The sequence below is a fragment of the Argiope bruennichi genome, chromosome 1 (assembly GCF_947563725.1).
Source record: "Argiope bruennichi chromosome 1, qqArgBrue1.1, whole genome shotgun sequence".
In the NCBI taxonomy this organism is placed as follows: domain Eukaryota; kingdom Metazoa; phylum Arthropoda; class Arachnida; order Araneae; family Araneidae; genus Argiope; species Argiope bruennichi.
This window is the reverse complement of record NC_079151.1, coordinates 125,745,364-125,772,272: the sequence shown is the minus strand read 5'-3', so window position 1 is coordinate 125,772,272 and position 26,909 is coordinate 125,745,364. Positions and strand designations below refer to the sequence as shown.

The following is a 26,909-nucleotide window of genomic DNA, read 5'->3' as shown; positions in this document are numbered from 1 at the left end:
TTAGAATACTGTGTGTATTTGTTGTCTACTTGCGTTGATGCGTTTAAATAAAAGCGTTGTCATTCTTTAATAATCATTGTCTATTAATACTAACTCTATTATTATTAGAATACTGTGTGTATTTGTTGTCTACTTGCGTTGATGGATTTTACAGTGGAACTTTCTTTTTAACATTACCAAATGTGGTCCATATTTACTTAGGAAAGTGGAAATGGGCATCTCGGAGCAAATTTTTTCGAAGCCTTAATTAGAATTTTGATTAAAAAGTAGACGAAATGTCAGTATCTTTTGATGATAACTTTTGGTAAGAATTTTAGAACCATCAAGTTCCAGAGATGAATTTTCCGATGATATAAATTTGAATTTATACAATATTTCTGTAATTTTAACAAATTTTTAAAAATATCTTAATGTCCACTTTTCTTCTATAATTTTTAGAATTAAAATGTTAATAAAATATAATACTTTTCAAAATTAATCTTCATGCCTATGGCCGCAAAATTCCTAAATCCGCCGTTCTCGAATATCTTCAGATATGAATAGGGAATACAAAATACTATACATAGGAACAAAATACTACAACCTCCATGTTAATATTAATTGTTATGTCGATTTCTTAAAAAGTTTCTTAAAAAATAAGTGAGAAAGAAATGCTATTTCTATTTTCCATGATCACAGAAGAACGCATAAAAAAAATCCTCTAACTGTTTAGGAAATTTTAGATGCATACTATTTCAAATTATGAATAGAGTTCCCTTAGTTGAGTCTATAATGACAAATCAGTAATAGTAATTAATCTTTTAATCATTATTATTCCTATTTGATTATGAAACGAATTGTATATATTCAAATTCTTTCAAAAGAAAATAAATGTGTTTGGAGTTAAAAAAAAGAAAGTATTGCATTTACTTAATGTCGCGCTTTAACTTTTTTTATATAATCAGAAGAGGAACTTTTATTTCTTAGTTGGCAACATTTTAATCTAAAATAAATAAATTTCCATGCATATTATAAAAAATCGTTTGCGACTTCGTATAATTCATTAAGAATAATCATACTTCAGTTTTTATGTTTTCCTTGTTCGTTCTTTGTTAATGAAATGCTATCCGTATTGCTTGTAGTAAATATTTAAGGTTTCATGTATCCAGAGGATTTATTTCTGTCCACTGACATAATAAAACATATATTTATTTTATTTTTTCTAGTATATCATATTTTTCCTGCAAACAATTGCTCGAATCTTTTTTATTTCAATCCCTTGGTTTTAAATGGTTAAAATAATAGCGTAGCAATTCTTCCAAGTAAGTTTATTAAAATTTTATTTAAAACTTTTTGAAAGGAGTTTACAAACTTCCTTTTTTTCTTTCTTATGTCTTATAAATGAAAGCGTCGGCAATATTTAACAATCATTGTCTATTAATATTATATCTATTATTACTAGAAGAATATGTATATTTTTTGTCTATTTGTGTTGATGCATTATACAGTAGAACGTTCTTTTTAACATTACCAAATTTACTTGGGAAAATGGAAATAGGCGTCTCGGAGCAAATTTTTACCGAAAAATTAATTAGAATTTTGATTAAAAAGTAGACGAAATGTCAGTGTCTTTTGATGATAGCTTTTGGTAAGAATTTTGAATTTATACAATATTCTGTAATTTTAACTGGTTTTTAAAATTATTTTAATATTCGCTTTTTATTAATAGTTTTCAGAGTTCAAAGTTTTGTAAAATCTGTTTCAGCGTTTCATGAAATCTTTGAATCTTTCGCTTTTCTTCTGTTGGAAAAGATAATGATATTTTAGTTGATGTTTTAAATTAAGAATTTTACTTTATTCCTAAGCTTGAAAAAGTAGTAAGTGATTTTACTTTGTTCTACTTCTTGTTGATTTACTTTTTCTTTGTTTTTATATCTCTATATGATTTTACACTGATGTAATTTTTAGTGCAGGATTAGATTGGTTATGCAGTATTTATTAAGTTTATATGAATTCTTTAAGAGAATCTCGGAACTTCTAAAATAATAGAAGTTGTGCTTTGATAAGAAAATGGCCATTATCCTTATTTAAGAATTTTAAAATATAATTTGATAGGTGTGAATTCATGTTATTCATTTCTGTGATATCATTAGATAAAGATGCGATATCTTAAAATTTAATAAATGCTATTATTATTATTATAATAACCATTATAATCACATGCGACTTTATTGGTTAAAATTATATATATATAGTTGAAATGTTTTTTTTTTTTTTCCAATCAAGAAATAAAAATTGGCAGATATTTTATAACTTAATGTTGTTACTAAAAGTGAATTAAAAACTAATCTCCCTCAAAGGCCCCGAGATAAGAGAAAGCCCACAACCTACTGAGAAATTTATCAAATATCAAGACATAATCCGTTCCAAATTTCAAATCACTATTTAAACATCGTCTGTGGCATAGACTATCGAATTGTGAATGATTGAGAACAGCTTTGAATAATAAACTAAGATAGATAATTCATCATAATTTAAGCGAATCCTGTGAATAATGTTTTTTTTTTTTTTAAATAATATAACTGCTTTTCAAGTATCTCTACTTTGACTGGAATGGAAAAAAATCTGGATGCATCAGATGTGAAGCATAAATAAGTTTACATGGCCATATTTTTTATTAAATTTCATTAAATTTTTCATTTAAATATTTCATTAAATTTTTGATCAATTAGTGAATTATCGACTCATGATTTGAGAGCGTATTGAAAATAGATGTTTGAAATCTTTATATCAAACTAGAGGGTAAGAGCCGAAAATAATTTTTATTAAAAATAGTACCGTTAAACGCAGAATTTACAAGCAATATAAACTTCTATATGATGAAAGGTATTAACCGGCCGCGTAGGCATATATTTTCATCTATTCTCATGGTCGAAACGAACGTAGTAATTTGTTGAAATGTAATTCACAGAACAACGACGAAACAAATTCTAAAGATTTTTTTTTTTCATTCTTTTGTTTTGTGCATGTGTTTTTTCTCAAAATTTATCAATTCTGCACATAAAAACGGAGTCTTCTCTAAAACAGGTTTCTCCGATGTAATCGAAATCATTAATCGAGCAATTTCGTTTGAGTAGCAAAAGAGTATTAAACTCCTGGAAAGGAATAAAGGTATGTAAATCTTAAAAAATTCGAATTTCATATATTGTAGTGTCATGTTCTAATTTAGAAAATGCAAAAAAGGAATGTAATTTTATAATATTATTTTTTAATTTATAAAATGCATTTTATTTCTTTATTATTCATTATAAATAATATAGATTTTAATATTTATTTTATTCTCATTTCCTGCTTTTGCAATGATTGTACTTTCGATTAGTGAATATTCTCATTGATTTTTTAAAAATGGGAAGTTACTCAACGAAATCTTCAGTATTTTTTTTCAACAAGACCTTAAAAAAATTTCTGTCTAAAAGCTTATCCCCAATTAATATCTTCATTGCTTCTTTTTAGAGCAAAGACTTTTTGAATTTCATATTATTGACTAATTTGATAAATAAATATAATGCTAATAATTAAAAAATATTTTCTTAAACCATATTCCCTCATTCTTTATTCCATAAATTTTCTTTTCTAATACTGTAAGTAAAAAGTATGTTTTGTGATTTATTGAAATTTTTTTTTAAAATCTTAATATATCTTCATTTAAATTTCAGCTTCTAGATATCTGTTTGTATAATTCCTTAGATGTGTGTCATGTTCTTAATTTTTTTTTCTTTTCATTTCTACTTTATTGTTCAGTAATTTTCAGTTTTCCATTTAAATCATTAGAAGAATTATAAAAATTCTGAGGAAGTTTCAAAGCAAAATGGCATAAATAAGTTCTTTAATTGTAAATAAAATACATTGTTGATATTGTAATATTATATATTTTGAGATATTTACATAATTGTTTATGATCACACAGTGTGTATATATATATATAAAGAGGTTTAAAATTACTGTATATAATGCATTTTAATCAACCAAATTGATTAATTAATCCGATAGTAAAAATAAATAATAAAGTAAAAATAAATAATAAAGCAAATATACAACTTTATTATTATTATTAAAAATAAAATTGAGATGTTCTAAATGTAATGAAAAGTTAAAATTTATTATTGTGCTTTCAAATTATTTTCTAAGTCGAAATGTACATATATGTATGTACACATATTGATTTTAGACAGCAGTCTAAAGTAGTGGCAGGTTCTCCAACAAACTGAATTCGCCTTTTAGATTTACTTCACTGTTTCATTCCTTGATTCTTAAAAATTATTATGGGCCTAGAACGATTTTTATTTCAGAACTATATTTAACACGTGAATCATTTTATATACAGCTTAAATGATTAAAATTTTGGCTGTTACTTTTTTATTTTCTAATATGTATGATTGTCCATTTCTATTTTCTAATATGTATGATTGTCCATTTCATAAGAAAGTCACTTAGCTTAATTTAGTCTAAAAACAAGGAACAATTAAATTGTTAAATAAGGTGTGATTATTATAACTTAAATAATATTTTCCTGGATTGAAATGATATATAATTTTAATTAAATATTGTATTTTTTTAGAAAGCTTCTTAACGCTATTTTAATATTTTGTATTTCAAATTTTATTTTATTGTTGTTGTTTTTTTGTAACACTTAATACTTCAATTTTCATCAATGTAAAAATTAATTAAATTTAGTAATTAGTTAAACTGACATTTACTTTCTAAATGTTAATACAATTACTTTCCTTTTTCATGTGAAATAGTTAGTCACCAAAGGTGGTGAGATCATATTATTTTTCAAAAATACTTTCTATATTATTATTTAATTTTTCTTGACAAAACAATTCAGAGGCTGGGGTTAAGTGAGGGATATTTGCAGCATAAAATAAATAATAATAAATAGGGCAGCGGTTTCATTACACCTCTACTCTGCGGATTAGGTCGTTCGACTAAAAGCTACAAAATTTAGAACGAGTATATTAAGGAGGATGAGAAATTGTGACTCGAAGCTATTATTTTGCAATTTAAATTAATTTAGAATTCTAACTAGTCTGGAATTTCTGATTTTTCCGTGATAACCACTGAAAATATATAATACAAATCAACTTTAAGCCGTTTAAAATTTTAAAAAAATAATTAATTTTAATTATGCTACTTTATTTCTGCAGATTTCTTCTGTATTTTCTCCCTTACATGAGAAATAAAAAAAATTGAAGTTGCAGTACGGCGAATTTTAAAAAGATAGATTTTTACGGACATTTCTGTTTTAAATAGCACTATAATGTCTCTGAAATGCACTTTATTAGGATCTCTTATAAAACAAAAATAGGCATGAAGATATTAAAATATTACAGCTTCAATGTCTTTCAAATTCTGGTGCTTAAAAATATTTTCTTGGAAGAATTATTAATGTTAAGTTATGGATAAGAGCATTAATTGAAAGTAAAGTATTACATTCCCGGTGAAGAAGCTGTTTGCTGAAGGGTTCATTTTAATACTGATTTGAAATTCAACTGTGGCATGTTTTCCCTAGAATTTTTGAGGCCTATTTTCACCAAAGAAAATATGCATAAAAATTTCAGAAAATTTTTCGATCATTTTAGTAAGAAAGAAAAAGAAGAAAATAACTCAGCAATCGCTACCGACACTTTTAAAAATATAAAAAAGATGTGGATGATTATTTTTTACTGAATAATAAAGAAATAAACTTAATTTTTAAAAATAAATCCAAAAATATTACTTTAATATTTCTTAGAATAGAAATGTGCATTATTTAAAAGAAAAATAAAGAATGCAGCATTGAACTACAGCACATAAAAATATTTGGAATTTTTATGAAATTGATATCTGTCTTGGAATTCAATGAGATAATGAGATTGTGGAGAATTTATTCGATTCATCATTCACTAGTCAATTACTCTGCAGCAATTAAATGATTATATGTTTAAAAACTCAAACTGAACCAGTTTGACGGAAATGTAACAACAGTTTTAAAGAATTCAACGAAGAATTCGTTTCCCAGCCCAATGCTAATATTATGGACAAAAACATTATTAAGCTTTCTTTCTTAATTGTATTGATTCGAACTTAAAACGAAATAATTTCTGAACTTTATCGAATTTCATTCCATTTTTATTTTGACGATGCATTTATATATTTATTATATCCTCTAGCATGAATGTATAATAAAACTTTTCCACTATGCATAAGATTTCCATAGAGTGCGAAGAAATTTTGAACTCTTGTTAGAATTCAATGCAATTAAAAGTAATTAGGTAATAACAGACAGTTTTATACTATCCGCTTTGTAACCATTAAGATGAATAAACATTATTCTGATAAGTGTATTCAGTTACTCTGCTAATGGTTAAAAAAAATCTGTGATTCTTTGAAAATGAAGAAAACTAATATAACATCAAAGAATTTAAATTCAAAGGGACTAATGTTAAAATGACAAATATTAAATGAGACAACTCTTGATGATGTGTACCTGATTACAATTTGATTATCACTTTAGAATTAAGACATCTATAAATTTTTAATAATACAGCAAGATCTAAAAGTTTAAATCAAATGCAGAGAAGTTCTTTTTGTGTTTTTTTTTTGGGGGGGGGAGAGTCAAAGGCAAATTTCAATTAATTTAAATAAGGTATTTAGTGTGTTACTAATGTAAATTAGTTTTATATATTACCACAATCAATATCTTACTAATTTTAAATTCAATTTGGATATATAGCTATTTTATTAATTTATTAAAATTGCAGAATAGAAACAAAACAATTAGAAAGGAGGGTTTCATGCCGTCAACGACCTCTTTTTTTCTCTCTGCTTTTTAAATGTTAAAAGTTTAATGTCCGAAATAATTTCATGATTGCACTCGATAGAAACCTAGAATTAGTGCTAACACTTTTGCTAAAATCAGGATAGTAGCTACCAGAGCCTGACTAAGGCAGGGGCAGACGGGGCAGTTGCCCAGGGCCCCCAAATCGAATAGAAAGTTTATTTTACGTTTCCTTCTTTAATGAACTTTTTTTAACATTGCTTTTCAAAGACAGAAAAGACAGAGGGGACTTCCAAAGAAATTTTTTCCCAGCCCCCAATTAAGATAAGTGGGGCCCTGATCATTCATTTGCTTTTCATAAATGTTTGAAAGTATAAAAAAAAATGTATTTCACTTAAAAACGTTCTGTTTGCACAAATATTCCATTATTTCGCTCCACAATAAACTATTTAAAATCGCAAAATTTAAAAAGCTATGATTTGTAAATCGCGCTAATATTTTTCTGTTGCAACCTGTTGCTACATAATCTGCAACAGGTTTTCTCCGCATCGACCGGTCTATCCGCTTCCCTTCCATGATGGAGCATTTTACGAACGGAAATCTCCAGCCCTCTCGGGCATTGTAAGATAACAAACTGAAAGGGTTCCACAATATTAAGAACGGCGAATTCAATGGCTCTGCCTACGTCGGTCGATAAGCTGTGGGAATGAGGTAGAAAGTTCTGTGCTTTTGTACGGATAGGCAATACTTGCCAGGAAGACTTCTTACTGCACGCATCCGTTCTGTAGAGAATAGTATTGTGTTTTACATTCAGCTTCATCAACTAATAAGGAGAAACTAGTCCGCATTTTGTATCCTATCATCTACTAATTTACTAACCTGTTCAAAATTTGATGTGATTGTAATATCGAACATTAAAATAATTGCTTTGAACTTTTTGCGTTTTCGAGCTGCAAATAAACAGATGTGTATTTGTAAGCTTATAAAACCTTAATTTATCGTGCGAACATGATTAAATTATTTTTCATGTGTTGGCATGCTATATATTTAAATATAAGTATTAAGTACTGTGGAATTCGAAACCCACTTTCGAATTGATTAAATCACAGTTCCTTCTTTTTTCAAAAATTTTAAAATCGTTCATATACAAAAGCTATTAAAAATAATATTAATTCAAAAAATTCAATAAAAATATTGCGATAGAATTTTTAATAGAAATTAAATTTTATATTATTATTAATCAACCGTTCCCCAACTATCTAGTTCCCCAAGAATAATGGTTAGGCTGAATTTCTTGATTTTTGAGCAGATCATCGCATTTTGACGATTCGCTCAAAAAAGATTTTAAAATATTAAATTGCGATACATGCATGCTTTCATACATGTGCTGTCTTATTTTGTCGTTTCTTATGGCACTTGCCAAGGATAAGCCCGTTGTTACAAAGACAGCGATTTTAAAGTGGTGGAGGAGCGTCTCTTGTTTATATAGCAGCGCCATCTAGGGCCAAGAGAACGACTTAGCTACACCCACGTCACAACCCTTTCTACGGGGCGAACTTTATTCACACCTTTCATTCGCTCATCCACAGATCATAATTTAGACCTGAATCAGAGAACGATCACCCCTGATCCAGTACCCCCAGTGGTATTACTCTCGACATGGAGGACTTTGTGACCACGACAGATACGCGCGTCAGATACGAAATACGCGCGTCAGCCACCAAGCATGCGGGGAATTTTCGGCCGGCGGGTTTCAAACTCGCAACCAAAGGGGATCAAATCGCAACCACCTTTAAAAAGTTGCTGTTACTATTTGAACTAATTTTAAAAGATTCGTGGTATGTATATGTCATATTAGGAGTCAAAAGGTTAAGCATTGGAATGAAATTATGCGATGAAATATTTGATGAAACGATAAACACGTTGAATTTCATTTCTATAATGAAATCTATAATTGAAAATAATTTTTTTATTAAATTGCCAAAACTCAAAAAAAAAAAAAAAAAAAAAAAAACACCTTTTATGATAATTAAATTGGTGCTAAAGAAAAAAATATGAGCTTCAAAATTATATTAAATTTAATTTTATAGAACGATACTTTTGAGAAGTATCGTCGGAAAAAACTAAACTAGCAAAAATTTTTTATTTAATTAAAATGACAAACAAAAAAATCACCCTGAAATGTAAATTCCCAGTTTTCAAAGCTTATTTGTAGCAAATTTAGTAACTCTGTGCCAAGTGATCTTATTTATAGAGTGCCAACATGCACATTTCTTTTCTTTATTATTAGTGAATATTGAAAATATTTTAAAAATTAATTTTTCTATTTTATAATCAAAACAGAATTTTTGACTTAAAAACAGGGTTGGCTGAAAATTGTTCGTCTGAAAAATGGGTTATAAAAGGGCAATTTTTTAAAGGAACAGAGGTTTATTATATTATTCAAAGTATAAAGTTAATTAATACAAAATTTGCTGTTTTGTATTGCGACGTTTTAAAAAGGCTTGTTTGCAAATAATGCATTTTGTGACTGAAATAGAAGAATAAGCACAGAATCTAAACAGAAACAGTTTTTCAGTGAAATCATTTTATTGAAAATCTTTCTATTGAAAATGGTCATAAGTAGAACAAATTTAAAACGGCAGGGTTTATGTTATTCTAAAGGCATGAATGAATAAATTCATCCTGTGTGTATAGATTTTTATTTAAAGACTGCAAATGATGCGTTCTGCTTGCAAATAATGCGTTTTGAATTACAAAAGATGTACAAAAATCAGCGTTCATCTAAAAAGACTTTTTTTAGTTCTTTTTCTTTATTGCCCTCTTCTCTTCTGATAATCGAATCGTTGCAGTTCAGTTAAGTGAGCCATTTTGATTTTTACATCAATACATCTTCCCTTTTCTCGGGCTCAGTGACGTTAAAGCATGAGACTGCGAGCTGAAGCCCAGTTATTGATCGATATCAACTCTCCCCTCCTCCTCCAACTGTTGCTTTCACGGAAGACACGTGGATTCTTATCGCCCACATGAAAACCTAAGAATAAGGCGATTTTCATGGAATGGAGAAATATGGAGGTTTGAATGTTTTGTCCACAATTTATAATTTGTTTTCTATCAGTACTGAAATTCTATTGCGATATATTTCATTTTTCACCGAGGATTAAAGAATGACGTTCTTGAGTACTTTATGGATGGAATCTACTTTAATGTGGTGCTCTACATACACAAAGATGTCGATAATAACAAGTCCCTAAGTGAAAAATCAAGATGGCTGAAAAAGTAATCGATGCTTTCCATAGGGTTGCCAGAAAAATTATTCTGCTTGTTTGCGTGGGCGAACATAATAGCGACACGTGCCAGGGGCGTATTTATAAGCGACACGTGCCAGGGGCGGATTTATAAGCGACACGTGTCAGGGGCGGATTTGTACTACTTTTATATCTACCAATTATAATGAATATCTTTGTATGTTGTCGCTCTGCACCAATGGCGTAACAGGAGTGAAGCAACCGCGGAATGTCATTGGGCACCATTATCGGGGGGGGGGGGAATTGAGGAATTAGCTGCGTAAAAGTGTGTGCTCTTTTGTTCCAAAGATTTTTAAAAATATAATTTTAAATAAAATTATCAATTAATTTTAAATATAATTTTAAATTAAAAATATAATTTGAATATATTTTTTGCCAAAGGTGTAAGAATGCACAAACTATTTATAATTTCAGAACATACATAGCTAAGTGTCTCAAGATAGTAAAGTATAGATAGTTTTATCTTATGAAGTTCTGATAATTAAAACAGTTTGTATGAAATTCGAAAACTCGAAATTTATGGCCGTTTTCAAAAATTTTTCTAGGTGGAATAAGGTTGGTAGTGTGAAAGGCCTATCATGCAGACTACGCAGCTGCATAGTGCCGATGGACTGAAAAGGGGCAGGAGAGAGATTAGTTAAAAATGTTTGAAAATTAGTTGTCTTACAAATCAGCCCAAAAAGCGAATTCTATACATTATAAAATAATAGTGATATTAGTGTATTTATATAGAATTATTTATATCATTATTAAAGCATAAATAATTACTTAAACCATATACTGGAATATTAATTATTCATCTATTGCTTACGTTATAATTTATTTGGTAGGTCTGGTAAAATAATAATTTTTAATGTTACTTTTGTTTGAAATGTATTATTTTTGATGATACTCTATTATAATTATATCAGATTTGCGAGTCATCGCCTAATAATTATAGTAAACATTTCAAAATTTTCTTATACTTAATTTAAAATAAATAGTTCCAAAATCCATAAATAAAAAACATATATATTTTCACAAAATTACTAAGATAAAAAATAATGACAAAAATAAATTATTAACATTTTGAGGTTAAAAAGGTTTTGAAATGTGAAGTAAACTAAAGAATTGATAAGAAAGGGTTCTCATAATATTGGCGCTTAGGGCCGCAAAATGCTTAATTCCGCTACTGGGTATTATTCTCGAAACATCTTCTAATGCAAAAAGGGAATACAAAATATTAACATGAGGACAAAATACCATAACCACCAAGCTGGTATTGATTTTACGTCGATTTTTTTAAAAGTTTCGTAATAAATAAACGAGAATCGAATGTTATTTCTATTTTTATTGAACAGAGAAGAATACAGTTAAAAAATTCCTCTAACCATTGGAGGAAATTTTAGATACAGTCCATTCCAAATTATCAATATTCAGAGTTTTTTTAAATAAAAACATAATGTCAAATTAATAATAGTAGATAATCTTTTAATCTCTATTATTTATATTTGTGTATGAAATGAATTCTATATATTTAAGTTCTTTAAATAGGAAATTAATGTGCTTTGGCTCATTAAAAAAAAAGAAGCTGCATTTGCTTATTGTCGCGCTTTAACTTTTTTAAAACTTGTAATCTGAAAAAGAGTTTCAATTTCTTATCTGGCAACGTTTCAGTCAACGTATTAAAAAAATATTTTGGGAAAAAATCTCCGTATAATTAATTCGTTTAGAATAATCTTATTTCAGTTATTATGATTTTCTCGCTCTTTCTTTGAAGATAAAATGTTATTCTCATTACTTATATTAAATATTTTCATGTATTCAAAGGATTTTGTGGGTCCACTGATCTAATTATACTTTTCTAATTTATTTTATATTTTTCATGTAAGCTATTATTCGAACCTTTTTTATTTCAGATTTTCTCTTTCAAATGATTGAAGTAATAGCATAGCAAATCTTCCGAGTAAGTTCATTCACATAACTTTTAAATTTTCCCAAAGGAATTTATTAAATTTCTTTTCTTTTCTTTCTTCTGCCTTTTAAATAAAAGCATCGTCAATGTTTAATAGCGATTGTCTTATTATATCTCTATTAATGCTAGAAGCTAATCTCTGAAATTTTTGTCTGTTGGTGCATGTTAAGGCAGAACGTTCTTTTTAACTCTGAATTCCAAATTTAGTCCACATTTGTATATGAAAGTGGGCATGGGCAAGCACTACGGGGCAATTTTTTTCGAAGCATTAATTATAATTTTAACTAAAAAGAAGATGAAATGTCAGTGACTTAGTTGTTAATTTTTCACAATAATTTTGCATCTCAAAATTCTAGAAATGATCTTTCCGATTATATAGATTTAATTTTTTTATAATATTTCTATAATTTTATCCAGTTTATAAATATATTTTAATGTTCTCTTTTCGTCAATAATCTTCAGAGTAAAAATTCTAGTAAAATTTATTTCATATTTTCATCAGTTCTTTAAAAAGTTTGGTTTTCGTCTGTTGGAAAAGATTATTAGATTTTTAAATGAAAGGCATTGCTTTATTCTTACTCTATGAAAAAATAGTAAGTGATTTTACTAATATTAGATTTATTTTCATTATTTTTCCCTCTATTTCACTTTACGTGAACGTAATTATTTATTGAAGGTTTAGATTTGTCATATAATATTTATTACGTGTGCATTATTTATTTAGGTGAATGTCGGATCTTCTAAAATAATAGAAACTCCTTGGATAAAAAAAACGACCATTTTCCATATTTAAAGAGTTTAAAATATACCATAACAGTTAATTTAGATTGTTCATTTTTGCGATATAACTAGAATAAAAATGTTATATTCAATAACCTAATAATTGCTGTTATTATAATAATCATTAAAATCACGTATGACTTTAATGATTATAACTTTATGTATGTAGATAATATATATTATACTAGTCTCTTTTGGCGACCAGTTGGCTTACCAAGAGAAATTCTCTCTAGAAGGTTCAATTAAATATTTATGTAGCTGTGTCTCTTTTAATAATTTCTTCGGCAAAATATTCTTAAACTTCAAATTTTGATAGTCATATATCTCATACTATTATAGAAGCCGTAAGATGGTCAGTGCATATCTCTCTAATTTTCTGTCAGCTTCCGTAAGATTTTAATTTTAATTTGAAACGGAGGAGATAAATCTTAAAAAATACGAAAACTATATATATATATATATATGTGTGTGTGTGTGTGTGTGTGTGTGTGTGTGTGTGTGTGTGTGTGTGTGTGTGTGTGTGTGTGTGTGTGTGTGTGTAATGATATTTTAAATTCTTGATTTGATCCAAATTAATTTCCACAACTTTATCTTAATTTAGCCCATAGTAACTTCATTCTAAAAATATTCTCTTATTTCGTGATCCAATTCCACTTTCGGTTTAATTAATTCCTCTGTAAAACTAGAGCGCCGTCAGAACTACGTATCAAATGAAAGTGATACTTTTGCCCTTGAAAAGGTGTCAAAGGTCACAACGTGTATTGGCGCGTGGCCAGAAATTCTATCATATAAGATGAGTGATCATTTGTTCTCCCCCTTTTTGCCTTCTTGTAAATAACCATGTTTGTCTTCTGGGTGAGAAGAGAAGAGAAAAGAGAATAAAACGAAATTAAAAATACCGAATCTCTTCACTGCTTCGAACCTGCACTCTACTTAAACCCCAAAAATAATATGTTACATATTATTTAGCCGACAGGATTCCGAAAAACATTACACACACATATATATATATAGTGCAATATTTCCAAGAAATATTCAATACAAATTTTTCTGATTCGTCATGAAATTCAGTTTTACTTTCAAAAAGATTTAAATTCGGTAAATAATGATATTTTATTTCAACCAATAAATGTTCTTCTGAAAACCAGTATTTATTCTAAATTTTATACAGTCCTTCGATCCTATAAATCATATTCATTAGACTTATCTTGACAATTTAACATTTCGAACTTCTGAGATCAAGCCTGACTAAGTTATACAGCTTTGAATATCATTATTTTAGGACAATCAACAATTTTATAGTTTTAGGCAATCAGTGTAGGGGAAAGAAAGGCCAAGCTCTGAATGGAATATTTTCCTCAGGGCCGATGGATGGAGAGGTCTAAAATCGCACGTTTTTATAGAATGATACATTCAAATTTTTATAACTCAGTAAGTTTTAATTACAAAAGAATGGAACATTTTTTCTTAAAAATATTAGTATCTCAAGAATATTTTATTAAATATGAATCATAGAATCTGTATAAAAATTAAAATTCATAATTCGTCAGAATATTTATTGATTCAAACTATGCAAAATATAATTATTTATTTCATTTAAACACTTTTGTATTATACATATGCCAATTAATAAATTTTTAGGAATTAACTGTTGGGCCTTCATCTTCATTAAAGTTTATATCCTCCTTATATTAAACTATGTATAACTTCATTAACTTAAAACTGAATTAATAATATAGTTATTTACACACAAAATTTTTTCTCCTATTCTTTTTTTAGAAAATATTCACATTTTATATTAATTCCATTTCATAGAAACATGTGCTAAATATTGTTCTTTTTTTAGCTTTAGTTTGCAGTTAAGAATTAACTTAATCTTTCAATCAAATATCTGTCCACGTGGTGGCAACGCGCTGATAAAAGCTAATTTTCCCGCGGACTCGTAATGTTTTCGTGCATACTAAATTTAATTTAATTTTTTTTTTGAAATAAATTGCTATAAAATATGATTAAAATGTTTTTTTTTTAAAAAAAATCATTAAAAATAGAAACAGTTTATATGTTAAAACATTGTTATCATTGAAAAGATTATTTTTTGAACTTTAAAATAATGCATAAATCAGTTTTGTGTTTTATTTTCGGATGTTATCACGGAAAAACGCCAGAATTTTTAAAAAAATTTTTATGAATAAAAATTCTAATTAATATTTCCCCAAAAACTCCAGGGGAAGAGATTCAAAATTACTGAATATAATGCCTTTTAATCAACCTAACTGATTTATTGGTCCAATAGTAAAAAAAATTATAAAGCTATTATAAAACGTTTTTACTATTATTTAAAATATAATTAAAATATTCTAAATATTGTTAAAAATTAAAATTAGATATTAAATTTGAAAACATAATATTCTAGTCGAAATGTATATGTATGTACGCATGTTGGTTTTAGAGAACAGCCTAGAGCAGTAGTTCCAGGTTTTCCGAGAAACTGAATTCGCCTCCCTCTTAGATTTACCTCATTGTTTTTTTTTTTCCCTTGCTTTTTAAAAATTATTTTGAGCGTGTGATAATTTATATTTTGGAATTATATTTAACATAGGAATCAATTTTTATATAGTTAACGGATTAATATTGTGGTTATATTTTTGTTTGTTTGTTTGTTGTCTAGTTTATGTGATTATCCGTGTTGTAAGACAGTAATTTAAACTCTAAATATAAGCAACAATTAAATTGTTAATTAAGATATAATTATTATAACTTCAGTAAAATCTTCCTTTATTGAAATGAAAATGATATATAATTTTAATACCATATATTTTAGAAAGTCATTCTGCTTTACGCTATTTTACTAGTTAGAACCTCATTAATTGATTTAATTGGCCGCAAAATTTAGTACATTTTCTTTTTATTTATAAATTCAAAATTTAGTTCAAATAGTATTTTTTTTTGTGTGTGTGTGTTTCAAATTTTATTTTATTGATGTTCATAGCTATTAATACTTCTGTTTTCTATGATTTTTATTTAGGAATTATATATAACATGCGAATCATTTTTTATATAGTTAAGTGATTAATACTGTGGCTATATCTTTTTTGTTTGTTGTCTAGGTGTATGTTCATTGTCTGATCTTATCCTTGTTATAAGGCAGACATTTAATTTGAGGTCTAAAGTTTAAAGTTAAACAACAATTAAATTGTTGATTAAGATATAATTATTAAAACTTAAATAAAATCTTCCTGGATTGAAATGATACATAATTTTAAATAATTATCTGAGTTTTTAGAAAATCATTCTGCTAAAATTCTAATTAAAATTTCAAAATAATCGCTCCGAGATGCATATTGTCATCCTCTATTTTATATTTGTGCTAAATTTCATAGCTTTTAGTCGAACACCCGGACATGTAGAGTAGTGGATGTGCAATGAAGCCGCCTTTAGGGTAAACTCGAAAACTACATTCCCTATTTTATTTTTATTTCTATAAACAGCAGTTATCCCCCTTCCCCCTCACACACATCACAACTTCCGAAATTTTAAGCCCGAAAGCGCTAGGATTGAAACTGAACTAAATAATAAAATAAAAAGTATTTTTGAGCAAATATGATAAAGCGTCTTTCAGTGAGTATTTGTTTCATATGAAAAACAAATTTAGGTGTATTAACATCAGAAAGTCAACACCATTTTAGTTATTGAATTTAATTTATTTTTACATTGATGAAAATTGAGATGTGAATTGTTATAAACAATAATGAAATGAAATTTGAAATACAAAAAAAAAGAGGGGTGTTTTCCCCTTATATACACGGAACTTTGGATTGATTTATAAAATGAAAATTTACTCAATTTCTGCAACTTATGAAATGAATTAATAAGGTCTTGACTACTAAAATTGGAATTTCTTCAATTAATGGGCATTAAGTAAGAATGGTTCAATTTATTATCTATGATAGTTAGTTACATGAGGAATAAAAAAAAAAATGAAATTATAGTACTGAGATAGCTAAAAGATAGATTTTTACGGATATTTATGTTTCTAATAGCACTTTAATGTTATTGAAATGGACTTTAATAGGATTGGTCATAAAAAGAATAGATATAAAGATATTAAAATATTACAGTTTTGATTTCTGCCAAAATCTGATGCTTTAAAATATTTTCTTGGGTGGATCACCAATTTTATATATAGGAGATGTAAATGAAAGTAGAGAGTACAACCCCTGTTAAACATCTGCTTGCCGAAGAGATCTAGTTGAAAACCAAAGAAATTCGGACAGGATTTTTAGAGATGTATTTATCAATTTCTCGGATAACTCTTTGAAACAGTTTTAGAGCTGTCAAAAGATAACAGCCAAACATTAAGATCTCGAGATATCCATTTACTAAAGGCTAATAAAAACTATAATAATATATAATATAATAACTAAAATAATAATAATAATATAATAATAATGTCTAATAAAAGCATGAATAATTTTACAATTTTCCATACAAGAATTTTTAGTTTTAAATTTTCGATAATATGAATTTACAAGTATCGCCAAAGAGGTACCTACTTTAACTGATGCCCAGGACAAATACTAAGACAATGCTACCTCTTTCCCTTTTTTACCTCTACCTCTTTCCCTGCAATCCTCATATCCCCCCCTCTAAAAATTCTTATGTCAGGTAAGAGAGAATTGAATTTAAACCTAAATAATTATGTATAAAACCGTTTTAAATATGGTTTATTATCATATGAACATTTATATACATTTACATTTAATACCATAATTTAATATATAATTTTAATATGCATTTACGTTACAAACCATATGAATTTTAATTATTTAAACAGATTAATAATCCTATTTATGAAAATTAATTAATATGGTAATCATAAAAACAATTTTTAAACGAGAAAGAAAAAATAGTTAAATATATAAAAGCATTTTAAATTATATTTTAAAATATAATGACCGATAAATAGAAATGTACATTATATATGATTGTTTCAGAGGACCGACCTAGGATGTACCGCCAGAGTGCCTGAGAAACCTTATTCCTCGTCTAACGAAATAATTGGAAGGAAAATTCATACTATAAGTATACGAAACAATTGGAAATAATTTACTATATTTTCCTAAGGTAAGAAAATTTTCATACACATAAGTATTCGAATTTCTCATATTAAGGCTTTTTTTTATTGGTTTAAAAACTAAATATATCAAGCAATTCATGTGCAAGTTAAGTAAAAATTCATTGAAATCTTTGAAATTATTTAAGAAGTGCTTTTAAAAACATTCTTATGCTATATCATATGCTTTTTAGAAATGTAAGATCCATTCATTCTAAATCTCTATTAAGCCGTTATTCTTTTTATTTACATACTGTGTGGAAAATTCATTTAGTGTAAGCTTTCCTTGGAAATTTTGAGCCGCATTTTTATTAAAGTAAATGTACCTCAATAATTCAATAACTTTTTTCATCACATTAGTGAGAAAGAAAAAGAGGAAAATAGCTGAGTATTCGATAGTGCAAAAATATTAAATTATTAATAGTAAAAAAATGTGGATAAAACGCTTATTAAAGTATTTTACTTTTCATGCTGAATAAAAAAAAGAAATGAACTTAAAGCATTACTTTTAATTTAATTGAAAATTTTTATAATGGAATTCTTCAGTTTTTAAAGGGAAAAAAATGTAGAATTCAGCATTAAAACTTCAGTACATGAGTTCCTAATTTTTATGAAATTGTTATCTGACCTGGAATCTTGAGATTATGATATTGCAGAGAATTTTCTAACTTAATCATTTAATAGCCAATTATGCTGCTGTAATTAAATGATTATTGGTTTAAAAATTCAAACCGAACCCGTTTGACTGAGGTGTAACCACAATTGAACGAAGAATTCGTTTTCTAGCCCAATGTTAATATTATGGACAAGAATAAAAAATGTCAACGTTTCTTTTTTGATTGTTTTGAGTCGAACTTAATACGAAATAAATTATGAATTTTCTAGTATTTATCGCTATTTTAATGATGCATTTAAATAGCTACGTAGTTTATATAGTGGCAACTGAGAATACATCTCATTTTTACTTGATAAAGCCGACTTTCAATCTAAATAACACATTACCGAGAAGCGCAAACATGTTTTTATTTTTACATATAACAAATAGTTTAATTTAAAGTAAAAATAAAAAACAGTCAACGAAAAATTTATAAAATGAAACGTTTCAGAAATATTTTAAATAAACCTATGCAGATTTTCCCCTAAAAAAATTGAGAATATTTCGCATATTTTTTAGACGAGTTTGATGAAGTGTACAGAAAAAATTACATTCATATTTTGTTTTAAATGTTCAGTTTGATAGCCCTTGTTTTTAACCATCATTCTACATCGCAATTTCCATGATATGATAATCCACCATGGCTGTTAGAGCATTTCTGAACAACTAAATAAGAATAACTCTCTTCGGAAAGAACAGAAACGTATTCTTAAATTCATTTCCTTTATAAAAGCTCCATTTTGCATTTAAACAAAAATTCTAAAAATCAGACGATAAATAAAATTTCCAAAAATATAACTGTTGTGAAAATAAAATTTTCCATGCAGACGATTTATTCTTACGGCGAAATAAAATCGTCTAAAAATGTGCGAATTTATGAAGAATATAACTGTTGTGAAAATAAAATTTTCCATGCAGACGATTTATTCTTACGGCGAAATAAAATCATCTAAAAATGTGCGAATTTATGAAAAATCTATTTAACTACCTCTAAATGTTTTCTACTTGACTGCTACTTTAATCTAATTTTGCATAATCTTAACTTATACCTTTCCAACGATCATTTTTGTGTGATGAAGTTTGTTAGACGAACTTAAAGCCTAACCTTTAATTGGAAAATGTCTCCACGAAGAGAAATCAATATTGGTGGAAGGAAATTCGTTTTTAGATTATTTAAAAAAGAAAAATCTTATCGTGAAATAACAGAAATGGTTGGTAGAAACCACACTTGTATCCAGAAAATCATTGCAAAACTTAAAAATGATGAATTGATTGAAAATTAATGTGGAAGAGGAGGGAAAGATATTCTGAGTGATGTCTCAAAAAGGAAAATTTTGATAGAAATCAAGATTGATCCTAAAATAAGTATAGTCAACCTTTTGCAATAATTTCTCAAATCATATGTAGAAGTTTAAATACTAAAACTTTGCGAAATATATTTAGGCAAGCTGGATATAAAAGTCCTATTGTTAAAAAGAAACCGTTCATTAGCTTTCAGAATCAGAAAAGAAGTTTGAAGTTTGCAAAAACTTATCAATTGAAGACCTTTTGGAAAAAAGTTATATTTAGTGATGAAAGTATATTCAACATTTTTGGCACTGACGGCCGTCTCACCGTATGGAGAAAGTCCAATACCACTTTGGATCCAAAAAATTCAAGTCCTACAGTTAAACATGGTGGTGACTCCTTCATGGTTTAGGGTTGTATGACTTCTTGCGAGGTAGGAAATTTAGTTCTTACAGACAGCATTATAAACGATATAGTTTACTATGATATACTTCTCAGCAATCTAAAAGAAAGTTCGAGTTTAGATAGAAATTTCATTTTCCTGTAAGACAACGACCCCAAACACACTGCACATAAGGTCAAAATGTGGTTAAATGTAATGGTTTAAATTTAAGTAAAAACGGTTTTACTTTAAATTAAACCGTTTGTTATGTGTAAAAATAAAAGCAGGTTTCCTTTTCTTGGTAATGTGTTATTTAAGTCGGACTTATCATGTAAAAGTAATGTGTACTCTCAATTTTTTGAGAGATCGTATGTATTTTATCCCCTAACATGAATGTACCGAGAAAATAAAAGATTTCCTATGGTATCACTATGTACAATATTTCTATAGAGTCCGAAAAATTTTCTATGCTTTCTTTAATGCTGCATGCAGTACAGTTAAATATAATTAGAGAATAAAAGGTAGTTTTCTACGATGCGTTTTGTAATCATTAAAGTAAATAAGCATTATTGGAATAAGTATAATCAATTACTATGTTAATGGTTTGAAAAACTGAAATTATTTTATGAAAAAGAAAACTAATATAACAAAATTAAATTTATAAAGACTAGCGTTAAAACTAGAATTAAAACGGAGATGTATTTTCAAGTGACAACTTTTGATGTTGTGTACTTGATTACTACTTTGAGGCAAATAAGTATTATAATTTGAAATTATCAACAAAATTTGGAAGTTCCAATCAAATGTAGAGAAGTTCCTTTTGTGTTTTCGGAATTAAAAAAAGTCATTTTGGAATTTTTTTCAATGGGAGAGGACGAAAGTCATGCCTGTAATTTTCAATGAAATTTAAATAATGCATATTTTAATATATGCAATAAATAATATTTTAAGTTATTTTAGTATATTACTACAATCAGTATTTTACTAATTTAAAATTTAATTTTGAAATATATTTACTAAAGGTTTATTGTATTAATATATTAAAATTGAAAATTATATTACGAACTAAATAATTAGAAAGTAGATGGGTTTCATATCAACAAAGAACTTTGCTCTTTTGTTGTTACCATTTTTATGTCTAAAAGAAGTTCATGATTCAATCGATATTAAACACAGAGAAAATTAATGATAACATTGTTTCAAAAATTAGGGTAGTAGCTATTTGATCATTCATTTGTTTTACATAAATGATTAAAAGTATAAAAATCAGAAATTTTGTATTTTACTTGAAAAAAAATGGTTATTTTAAAATGATTATTATTTCATTATTTTACCCCCATGATCACTACTTGAATTCGCAAAATTAAAAAAAACTGCAATTTGAAAATCACAAAAATACTCTTCAAAATCTCGCTACACTATCTGCAACAGGTTGTCTCCGCATCGACCGGTCTCTCCACTTCCCTTCCACGATGGAGCAGTTTACGATCATTTTGCGGGAAACTTCCGACTCTTCCGGGCATCGTCAAATAACAATCCGGAACGGTCCCGCCGCATTGGATGGCGAATTTAATGGCCATATCCGTCGTTTAAGGACCGGAGAGAACGGGAGAAAGTTCAACTTTTAAGGGCAGTTGAGCTTGCTTACCAGGACTTCTTCCCGTGCGCAACAGTCCTTAGAGGTTACGGTGTGTTTTACATTCAGCTTCATCAATTGTTGGAGCGAATCTAGAGTGCATTTTGGATCCTATCCTTTACTCTTTGACTAATTAATACGAAATTTGATATGATTGTGGTATTAGACATTAAATTAAATGTTTTGAACTTTATGCGTTTTTTAGCTACTGTTTTTCTTTTGCGGGTTTTTTTTTTCTTTCGTTGCCCAATTTATACGTTTTTTGAGCTTCAGATAAGCAGGTAATCTATTCATTAATGGATGTGATATAAAAACTGCTATATATCTTCAGTTATAGTTTAAAGATCACACACACAAAAAAAATTATTCCTCTAATTTATTGAATTTTCGAATGTACTGCATTCACATATAGAAATCGACAGACCTGATCAATCCTTTGATCAAAGGCTAGCTTAAAGCTGCTACTTTGAGTTAGGACTGCATGCAGGTGCGATGAAGAACCTTTATTTTCTTAGTTGCCAAATAAATTCAAAAAATTGCACATTCTATTCTATGAATACTGAAATATAGCCTATAACAATATTTTTTCAAGTATAATTGATCACGTTTATGTATGTTTCATTAAGTTCTATTAGTTATTAGAATTCTTATTAAACTGAACATCTGCCTCAGCATTATTTTCGTAAAAGGTAGATATCATACCGTCTGCTTTTTATAAACTATGTATATATGTAAAATTAATTGTCCTTCTGTTTGTTTGAACCTTATATAATTTCACGCGAAATGACAGATTAAAATGAAATTTGACATTTAGGAGGATTAATTGAGCTATTAAAAATTTTTTTTGTGCCACTTTAAGAACGGTGAAATGGGAGTTAAAATATTTTCAGTCTTTCAATCGTAATTTTTCTCAAAACACCGCATTAACATTTTTTACACCATCTTAAAATTAAAAAAAAAAAAAAAACATTTAATTAAAAATGAGCTTTTAGAAATTCCTTATTATACCTCTATAAAATAAAGAAATAGTGAAATAAAAAAATATTAACTTAAAAAAATCGCTAACATATTAAAAGTCCAAAATATGGTTCACATCTATAGTTATGGTGATAAAACTTTGAGCATTTTCATTCATCTATGCGTTCCAGTTGTCATGTATCCAAGTGTACACAGGAACATACAACTTTGCCATCGCTAGAGTTTTGTCTACAATTTGATACAAATCCACATTATAAATTTAAGTGACCTTTTTTACTTCAGCTTGTTCTGTGTTTGAGATATCGTGTTCACAGATTAACATGATTCCAGCAATGATTCGTTCATACCCATGAAGTTTCAAAGTTATCAGAATTTCAAGGTCGAATCTTTGTTGAAAAAAATTCCTCATTATATAATTTCGTACGCAGGATAATAATGTACATTAGATATCATTTTCGATTGATATATGATATTTTATATATCAGTTTTATATATTATTAGATAATTCAAATGATATACGCTCGTTTATCTTAATGAATTCGGTCATTATTGAAGATGTACTCGAAAATACGCTTTCCACCGAGTGTATTCCTGTGTACTTTGTGTACACAGAAATACACCGACTGTACACTTTTTACACCGAGTGTTGATAAAATATCAGAAAAGACCTTTAGTGCATTCAGATCATTCAATGGTATCGCCTGTTCAATATTGCCCTCTTTCTTGATCGCACGCAGAACTAACAAATCCATCTTAACTGAACCCTTTGGCGGTTTCGATTTCTAGGTTGGAAATATCTATTTTTCAACTGTTTACTAAAGAAAGTGGGGAAAATATCTATCAGATTCCTTTAAGGTCTCGAGAAAGGGATGAGGGTAATTAAAAGAGTATTTTTCCCTCATTGAGGACGAATTAGCTTCGTTCGGTCACTTTTCGTAATAGGTGCAAAGGAGTGTCATCGAAAGTACTCGTTTGAAAGCCATAGACATTGGTTCTTCTTATTAATTTAAATTAATATGAATAATTTTGTTCGAATCATTTTGAATATTTAAAAGAATGCACTTAAAATAATATTATACTGAATATAAAGTATGTTGAAATGATGTGGATTTTATTCACAACAATGAAAAAATTTTGTAAAATGAACTTTGAAAAATATTTCTCTTTATCTTTTCAATCAAAATATCTATCAACTAAATTGATATCCCTAAAAAAATATTTTTTCAAATATTCTAAAACCTATTCTATCAACGTTGATAAAAGCTACTTTTCCTCATACATGCATGACCTGTTTATTCGGGCTAGTTAAATTTTATATGAAATATACTGTTTGAAAATATGCTTAAAATATTTTTTTAAATTAATGAAAATTAGAAAAAAAATTCAACGGCAAAAAATTGATTTAATAAAAAGATAATTTCTTGAATTTTATAATGATGTAAAAAACAATTTTATGTAGGAATATTTTTGGAAGTTATCAGGAAAAAACGCCGAAAGTTATGCTTTACGAAAGTTATGTAAGGCTGATTTGATTAAAATCAAACACGACCAATATTTCTGAGTAGCCAGCTGGTCATCAAAGGCACCATGTAATGAAACAATTTTGAAGTTTTGGTTGTGAATATTCTGCAGTGTAATTCAGCAAATTAAACGTTATAAACTGTTATTTTCTGTGGCGTGACAATAATAAAATTATTTCTCACAATTTTTCTCTGCCGTAGAAAAATATTTCAACTAAATATGTTTACTGTTCTTCAAAGTTTATTGTATCGAAGTTAAAACAATAAGAACAGGACCGTTTTTTATCATTTATAATTTTTTCAAAGTTTAAATAGAAATTAATACATCCTCAAACAAAAGATCCAGAAGATATTATTAAATAGCAGATACTAATGATAGTAATAACATTCAGCACTGGTGCTGTGGTTCTCGAATGAGTTCGTAGGTAAAATATCTTTCATTTATAATATGAAAATCCATTATATATTCATTCATCTGTCCTTTTAATTCTTGGCCTTGCTAAAGCTATCTAATTAGACACAGATAAATACAAAATTCTAAAAAAAATGTGTGTTGGAGCCACGGAAAAAGTAGGGGGAGGGTAGAAAAGAAAATCGTGTTACAGTATATCATAAATGAGTACAATGATACGTATTGAAACGTATTCTTTGTAGAGTTATCCATAGAGTGGAGAGGGAAGGATTATTTCGATATTCCTTACTCAATTTAAAGAGCAAACTAGTATATAAGAAACTAGAGATCGAAACAGAAATGTATTTTATATTTTTTCAACAGGGAAATATAATTATATTTTACGTCTGGACTAAATACTTGTATATTATTCGAATACCATATTAATTTTCGGTTGAATCTTATTGGGAGACTACCTATTGCAGTGGTTCTCATGACAAGAGTTCAGGAAAATTTCTTCACTCTTCACTGATCATGGTCCATAGAACCTAAAACCACCCTACCTTCAAAAGTTTATAAAGCGCGTCTCAAAAGTATATGGACAGGCAATTTTTTGAAGTAACAGTTCAAAAAATGAAGCAATTATCATGAAAAAAATAATAAGAATAGATAATCATAATATAAGTTTATTACAACAAAGAAATACAGTATAGTTTTTATAGAATATGTGTAAAAAAATAATGATAAAAATTGTCTGTCCCAAAAATATATGGACTTTTCAAATATGTTGTATTTAAATTCAAATTTTGGATCCATTCCTTTTAATTATATTGAAAATCCTATCAGGCATGCTTCGAACTAAATTTTGAAGAAAGTGCGGCTCTAAAGAGAACCAACTCTGCTCTACTTGTTGCTTTAATTCCTGAATAGTCGAGAACTGACGACCATGAGCATACACATCCCGTGCAAGTACTCCCCAAAGGTTTTCCATGGGATTCAGGTCTAGGCTAATAGCTGGCTAGTCTATAACAGTCACTTGATTTTGAGTAAACCAAGCTGTTGTTGAGTGCGAGGTGTGAATCGTCGCATTATCCTGTTGGAATTTCCAGTTTTTCCCTCCTAGGATATTTCCAATTGGAAGTAGATTGCTTTTGAGGACATTTTGATAATCTTCAGAGGTCTGCCGACCATCAAGAAAAGCAATATCGGTTGTTTCGTTGAAGCAGAACGCGCCCCACACCATGAGAGAACCCCCTCCTTGTTGTCGACTAAAGAACTCACGAGGTTCTCGTCGTAAATTATGCCAGTAGTAAGCCCAGCCATCAGGGGCATCTAAATTTTTTTTTTTTTTTTTCGTCACTAAAGAAAACATTTTACCATTCATCCGTCCAATTCGTGTACTTTTTAGCCCAAAGGACGCGTGCTTTTCTTTGGTGCAATTTCAGCATAGGTGTCCGACGCATTCTGTGATATCTATGAAATTTGCTTGACTGTATGCGACGATGAACAGTAGATCTTGAAATTGGAAACGCTAAAATCCTCGTAATTTCACGAATAGACTTCTTCTGGGTGGAAATAACGAGCAAAATCCCTCTGTCTTGTCGCTGGGATGTTTTTCTTGGTCTTCCTGAACGCGTTTTTACAATAGAATTTGCATCTTTCGACAAAATTTCATAAATTCCAGATCTGCTACGCTTCATTTGTTTAGCAATATCAGAAACTTTTACATTTTGAGATTTTAAACGCCACATTTTAGCTATATCAGCAGCAGAGAATTAGAACGTTGCGATGCATTTTTCAACTACTCGAGAATTGAAGAACAAGCTGCGATTTTATACTCCTAAGTTGTTACATCAGATTTATAGACCGTAGAATATGCAAATTTTTTGGTACAGAGGAAATAAAAGCGATTTTTTTTTCATTGTCCATATATTTTTGGGTCATCATATTTTGAATTTTTTTTTTTACACACAATCAGTGATACAAGTATAATATTTCTGTATTGTAATATACGTATTTTATGATTCCATGTGCTAATTATTTTTTTTCGTGATCATTTCTTTATTCTTTCAACGGTTACTTCAAAAAATCGCATGTCCATATACT

At 28.1% G+C, this 26,909-nt stretch overlaps 1 protein-coding gene across 1 annotated transcript in view; it reads left to right on the top strand.

Annotated features, from left to right (window-relative positions):
• Positions 1–26,909, top strand: part of LOC129975007 (histone-lysine N-methyltransferase NSD3-like) — a 194,969-nt gene that overhangs the window by 54,704 nt on the left and 113,356 nt on the right. The window contains exons 3-5 of the mRNA XM_056087862.1: positions 3,067–3,150; positions 12,006–12,052; positions 17,836–17,965. The gene's annotated coding sequence lies outside the window, so the exon portion shown is untranslated. The remainder of the gene's footprint in view (positions 1–3,066; positions 3,151–12,005; positions 12,053–17,835; positions 17,966–26,909) is intronic.